This window comes from Gossypium arboreum, chromosome 1, assembly GCF_025698485.1.
Source record: "Gossypium arboreum isolate Shixiya-1 chromosome 1, ASM2569848v2, whole genome shotgun sequence".
Lineage (NCBI taxonomy): Eukaryota > Viridiplantae > Streptophyta > Magnoliopsida > Malvales > Malvaceae > Gossypium > Gossypium arboreum.
In genome coordinates, this window is record NC_069070.1 from 25899756 (window position 1) to 25907451 (window position 7696).

The 7696-nt window shown below is 36.2% G+C and overlaps 1 non-coding gene across 1 annotated transcript; it reads right to left on the reverse strand.

Moving 5' to 3' along the window:
* Positions 1-1087: 1087 nt before the first annotated feature.
* On the reverse strand, positions 1088-1193 carry LOC128282088 (small nucleolar RNA R71). Its single transcript, XR_008272366.1, has one exon. It is a non-coding gene; the product is annotated as a small nucleolar RNA R71 (small nucleolar RNA).
* Positions 1194-7696: the final 6503 nt, after the last annotated feature.

Below are 7696 nucleotides of genomic sequence, written 5' to 3' on the forward strand. Positions count from 1 at the left end.
GGATCAAGTCAAGTGAATAAATCGTCCGGCTCAGGGTCAGATAACAAGTGAAATCTAGGTGGATTCCTCCTTGGGTGTCGTCTTTATCAATTGCTTTTCTTCAAGTATTTTTCCCAATTTTCTCTTTGCTTTAATTAAATCGGTTAATTAGTTTAGATAATTAGTTTAATAAACAAACCCTTTTATTCCTAGGCTAGATAATAAAAAGATAGTTATTACTAGTACTTTTTGTTCCCTTGGGTACGATATCCCGGTCTTGTCGTTACTATACTATTGTTTGATAGGTGCGCTTGCCTTTTCGTCTTGATAATAGTTAGTCTAGGTTCGATCTTAATTATAAATATTTATTACTTGTTACGAATCACGCGATCAAGTTTTTGGCGCCGTTGCTGGGGAACTGAAATATTAGGAACACTAATTTTTTATTACTTTAGCCATTTATTTTTCTGCGATTTTATTTTATTTTATTATTTATTAATTTACTTTTTCTCTCTTGGCAGGTTTTTATAGTTTATGACTAGAATAAACTCGTCAGGACCATTACTCTTTGACGAAGAAATTGATCTCACAATTTGCAAAAATTAAAGAGAAATAAGGCGTAGTTTACGCTACACGGAGAACGAGCGAGAAGACGATACTCAAACCCCAACCGAAGAGATGGCTGAAAATCCAGGCGATCAGCTACCTCCTGCAATTGCAGCTAATCCAAATCCTACTCCACGTACTATGTATGACTATGCTAAACCTTCTTTAAAAGGAACTAAGTCTAGTATAGTTAGACCTGTTATTGCTGTGAATAATTTTGAACTAAAACCTAACACAATTCAGATGATACAGCAGTTTGTTCAGTTTAATGGTTTGCAGGATGAGGATCCAAACACGCACTCGGCTAATTTTCTTGAATTTTACGATACATTCAAAATCAATGGCATTTCTGATGATGCCATTCGTCTTCGGTTTTTTCCCTTTTCACTAAGAAACAAAGCTAAACAGTGGTTGAACTCATTACCACGAGGGTCTATCACTACTTGGGAACAAATGACCGAGAAGTTTTTACTAAAATATTTTCCGCCAGTTAAAACGACTAAATTGCATAATGATATCTCTTCTTTTGTGCAGATGGATTTAGAAACACTTGATGATGCGTGGGAGAGATACAAGGACTTATTAAGAAGGTGCCCTCACCATGGGTTACCTCTTTGGCTGCAAGTTCAAACGTTTTACAATGGTGTGAATCCTTCGGCAGGACAAATGATTGATGCAGCTGCTGGCAGAACCATCAACAATAAAACACCAGAAGATTCCTATGAATTCATAGAGGAGATGTCACTGAACAACTATCAGTGGCAAGTTATAAGGATAAAGCCAATGAAAACAGTCGGCGTCTATAACATCGATTCAGTCACCATGCTCTCAAATCAGGTAGAACTTCTGAATAAAAAGATTGATAGTTTTCTTGGTGCTACGCAGGTACATCTAGTAACAAGGTGTGACTCAAGCGGAGGAGGTGTGCATACAAAATATCAATCCTTCAATCCCACAACCGAAGAGGAACAAGTCAACTATATAGGTAATAATAACTTTAGATCTCAAAATAACCTATCTGAGAATACACATATATGAGTTGGAGGAACCACCCAAATTTCTCCTGGGGTGGTCAAGGGAATCAAAAGCCACAAAATCCTCAAGGTTTTCAACAACCACCTTATCAACAGGAGAAAAAACCAAACCTTGAAGAGATGCTTTCTAAATTCATCTCGGTGTTAGAAACCCATTTCCAAAATACCGATATAGCACTTAAGAATCAACAAGCATCGATCCAAGGACTCGAAACTTAGATAGGCCAGTTGTCCAAACTAATCTCCGAACGACCACAAGGTAGCCTACCAAGTAATACTGAACCTAATTCGTGGGAACACCTCAATGCAATTAGCACTCAAGATAAGGAAGGATTCATTGCACCTGAGCCAGAAATACAGCAAGACAACGCGATGAGCAAAGGACGAGAAGGGGTAAACAATAATGATCCTAAATAGGTAAGTACAACTCATGAACCTCGTGTGCCATATTCTAAAGCGGTGACGAAAGACAAAACAGAAGAACAATTCGGTAAGTTTGTCAAACTCTTAAAGAAATTACATATTAACTTACCCTTTATTGAAGTTCTTTCGCAGATGCCCAACTCAGCAAAATTCTTAAAGGAACTTCTGAGCAATAAAAGGAATTTAGACGCTACATCACATGTGGAACTCAATGCAGTCTGCTCAGCTATTCTAAAGAATGAGCTACCTAACAAATTGAAAGATCTAGAGAGTTTTACAATTCCTTGTTTAATTGGTAGTCTATCTGTGAATAATGCTTTAGCTGATCTAGGGGCAAGTATAAATGTTATGCCATATAAAATGTTTAAATGACTAGGTCTCGGTAAACCCAAACAGACTAGGATGAGAATACAATTGGGTGACAAAACAGTTAGATTTCCTAAGGGTATTATTGAAGATGTTCTCATTAAAATTGATAAATTTATTTACCCAGTAGACTTCGTTGTCTTAGATATAGATGAGGATAACGAGGAACCTCTAATTTTAGGACGACCATTTTTAACAACTGCCAGAACCATTATTAATGTAGGCACAGGAGAGCTAACACGTCGTGCAGGTGATGACGCAGTAACACTCCAAGCACGCGACTTAGTCAAAACCTCTAAGACTCAAGATACTGCTATAAAAACTGTTGATGATAAAACTAATATTCAATCATCCTTGCAGGAACTTCCTCGAACAAAGACAACAGAGACAGTGCGCTACCATCATGAAGAGAACAAAGACGTCCATCAAGAACAAAGACTACGGATAGAGGAGCTAGACGAATGGCGAGAACACAAACTAAGAACACATGATAAATCGAAACTACGTAGAAACAAGCTCGATACCTCTCCTCATCAACTTAAGGTTGGCGATACAGTCTTACTAGATGCCGTTGATCCTCACATTGTTACTACCACACCAAATGAGGAAATCCCTCTTACGGTACTTAGTATTTTTCCATTCGGTACAGTGGAGGTGAGTCATCCTAAGTTTGACACTTTTAAGGTAAACAACACCCATTTAAAACCTTATTTTAAAATTGACAATAGGAATGAGGAGTATGAACTCCTCAAACTACCATGATCATTCAACGGAGAGGTAAGTCGAGCTTAGACTATAAATAAGCGCTTCTCAGGAGGCAACCCGAGCACTAACATATTTTTGTTTCTTTATTTTTATTTTCTCACACTACGAATCAATTAAGTTAATCTTTGAATTGCAAAGTTTTTCAGCACACACGGCCAGGCACATGGGCGTGCCTAAAGTCGTGGCCAAACAGGGGAAGAGACACGACCGTACGATACGGTCGTGTTGAAGCAGGACATGATTTCCCCAAAACACGGGGTGTGATAAATCCCTAAGGCCATGCGACATGGCCGTGGGTGAACTTGATAGGAACACACGGGAGTGGGAATAAAAACCTACGGGTGTGCCAGGGACAAGGCTCAATTCTGTTTCTTCGACACGGGCGTGCGACACGCCTGTACCATTCAGCTGTGTACAACAATCCACGGGTGTGCTACCATGACACACGGGCGTGGGATAGTAGCCGGGCACGACCTAAATTAAAAAATTTAAAAAACACGGGCTCACACTTAAAGAAGACGGGCATGGCCCTAGGCCGTGTGACCCTCTCCTATATAAAAAAACCACTGTTTATCTTCTTCCCCCTTTCAAAACCCTAGCCGAAAACTTCTCCTCCCCACTCCCTAATCCTTATTCCAGCCACCATTTCCAAAATTCTCACTTCCCCAACCCTCAAACCACCCTGAAATCCATTCCTCTTGTATTAATCCCCACTTTCCCCTCTCTATACCTTCTATTTTTCCCACCACACGGCTTCCTCTCTGTAACACCCCTATCCCGTAACCATCGCCGGAATAAGTAAGGGGCATTACCGGACTTGTAACTCATGATAGAACGGTAAAACCTTTTTTTTTTTTTAGATCATTCATTTGGATAAACACTAAACACAGCCAGGGATAAAATGTAAACTTCTATAAGTAAACATTCAAAAGATGTCATTTTCGCATGGCTTAATACAATAACCAAATTATTCTTTCGCTACTAGTCTATTCTATACATGCCATAAGATAATCCAATCTCATGGCTACCGTAATAGTAGATAGTGTGATGAAATCTTGACGACCCCGAGCTAGTAGTCGAATCCACAACCTCTGCACCAAAAACATGAAGCGAACGAGTAAGCTTTAGTAAGCTTAGTAAGTTTTAAGCAAAACGATAATTTTGTTGAATCAATGACGTTTTTCACATATACTTAATCTAGATAAAATCTCATTTGACCCAATATACCTAACCAAAATTTCACATAATTTAATTCGCCTTTCTTTAGCCCTGAGCTTTAAGTCGCAAAGTGTTTTCATTCAATATCTTTGGTCATTCATTTCAACTATTCGATGAAGTTAATCTAGAGCTTCATCTCGAACTATAATATTAATAAACGCATCACTTAACTCTCACATATATATACTTTCGTACAATAGTGATCTAGATGGTCGAATATTTCCAAAGCACATTCTTCATCAATTTTCAACTTTCAATAATCCTTTCCACTTGTTCATAATCACATCCATATTTTTAAGTATTTCAACATGACAAGTACTAAATTACCGTAGGCACATAAAGAACCAAACATATTCCTTATCACATATACGTAAGCTTCCAAAACATAATCCTTACCTTGTACTGGCACATCTAGCTGAACCCAACCCATACTCAAATCATAAGGCTTTTGGGAAGAATATGCACTAATACATAAGAATATTTCATCACATACTTCATTATACAAGCATACCATTACCAATTAGATCATTCTCATATTTGGAGTTATAATATTAATCACATTTACCTACCTCTTTGATAATCGATAATTCACCTCGAAATCACTCCAACGATGAGTAAGTAATACGATACTGAACATCTTAAATACATAATACTTATTTGATGGTAACTTATTGCAGATACTCAATATCAAAGTCTTACTTGAATCCTAGCATTTAGCCGTCGGGTCTTTAAAGCTCGGATATAGTACGAGCACGAAGCCTACGGACATTAATCAGGATAATATTCTCGCATAAAGCCTGCGGGGTTTTAACCCGGATATAGTACTGACACAAATGTCCTTCGGGACTTATCACAGTTATACACTTCCACTTCCATCACATTGACCATTCGGCCTTATCATATATATATACTTTCACATTCATCACATTGGCCATTCGGCCTTATCACATATACATACACTTTCACATTCATCACATTGGCCATTCGGCCTTATCACATATACATACACCTTCACATTCATCACATTGGCCATTCGGCCTTATCACATACATACACTTTCACATTCATCACATTGGCCATTCGGCCTTATCACATACATACACTTTCACATTCATCACATTGGCCATTCGGCCTTATCACATATACATATCTTGTACATCAATTTCATCATAACAAAATTGACTAGGTATACTAGTCATTTACGGCTTATAGCTTCACTTTAATACGGATTTGGTACTTTGATTACCAATATTTAATCGATAGCTTATAAGCAACTCAAATAGTTTTATTAAGGTTTACAACATAATCACAAATTCAGCACAAGCTGTTTTTCCTGAGCAACAGTCATTAAATTATTCGTAAAAGGAGCTACGAAACTCCAAATGAAGTGCCGTTAACTTTAATACGGATTTGGTACTTTGATTACCAATATTTAATCGATAGCTTATAAGCAACTCAAATAGTTTTATTAAGGTTTACAACATAATCACAAATTCAGCACAAGCTGTTTTTCCTGAGCAACAGTCATTAAATTATTCGTAAATGGAGCTACGAAACTCCAAATGAAGTGCCGTTAATTTTCCCTGAAAATAGACTCATACATATTTTATCCAACAAATTTTCAGAATTTTTGGTTTGGCCAATCAATACCAGATTTTTCTTAAAATTTCCCCTATTTCACTGTTTGACTATTCTGACCACTCTTCACTACGAATCAAATTTCTCATTGTACAAAATTCAAAATACGTTATAGTTTATTTCATTTGAAACTAGACTCACTAAGGCATCTAGCATATAAATTTTGTATTTTAAAATTTTTTGTACAATTTATAATGATTTTCTAAAAACAGAACAGAGGATTACAGTGTCATTCTACACTGTCTCACACAACTTTAAATATCTCATTATCGGAAATTCCTTTTCTTACGGTTTCTTTTATAAGAAACTAGACTCAATAAGCTTTAATTTCATATTTTATTCAGCCTCTAATTCAAGTCCATAAATTTATGGTGATTTTCTAAAGTCACGTTCTCTTCTTGCTGTCCTAAGCAGATTATTTCAAATTACACTTAAATTTCCAAGCTCAAACACTTAAGAACTTACCATTTGTTTTTAGAACATAACATGGCCACATCATATCTTATTAAATCAACTCATCATGTCCTATTATGATTGATTTTACTCAACGTTTAATCACTTAAAACTTACCTCGGAAGTGGTCGACGACTAGATATCCACGGCTATTCGTTTACTTTCTCTTTATCCAAAATTGCCCCTCTATGCTCTTGAGCTTAATTAACAAAATTTAAACTATTTTAATCACCTTGTTATATCATTAAAAACAACAAGGTAAATCTTCTCAATGAAACTCATACATAAGGCAACACCTCGATACATCTGCACACATTCGGTATTTCATTAAAACCATCCCAAATACATTTACCTAGGTATCACCATGTCGCCTTATATACATATACTAGTTATGTGGTCAATTTTACCGATGACCTATGCATATAACTAATTACAGCTTTAATAATATTCACAAAGCCGATTATCCACATGACTACCTTAGCATATTATTAGTTAGCTTCTTATCCAAATTTGCCATAAAGAAAATTAACTCATATACCGTCAAGTGCATAAGCAATTGCATCCAAAGGACACTTTAAATGCATGGTATGAAAGTAACCGAATGCACATATATTTATACCAAGACATCATATACTTCAAAACCAACTATCAAGGTATAAAGCCGAACCTTCAAAATCAATTATCAATACACGTTCAAACATGCCTTCCTACAAATATACAAGTTCTCCAACTAAGTTTTATCCTTGTATACGAACATTATTCATATGGCGAATACACAAGGTTACAAATATACATAATTCACATTCGGCATTACCATTTAATTTAACGAGTTCTTGCATAAAATTTCAAGCTCATATGAAACAAAATAACACGATCCTGTTCTCCTTGGTTAAACTAAATCATGCTTCAAGGTTTAACACATTTGACCATTAGAGAGTTAATCAAATTAGCATTCAATTATTCTATACACCCACCATTAACCGAATCTCATTTAATCAAATTTATTTCTTGACAATTTCATCACATTCGGTCATAGGTAATTTAATCCTATAAAGAGTCAAATTTTACTTCAATTCACTAAGGTGAGGTTATTATAATTTAACCTCTATTTCCGAATGCCCCCTTCTCCATAAAACCATCAAAATTTCAAATTATAATAGGTTCATAACTCATTTAACCACTAATTCCATGCCAAGCATAAAAAGGCCATTGGT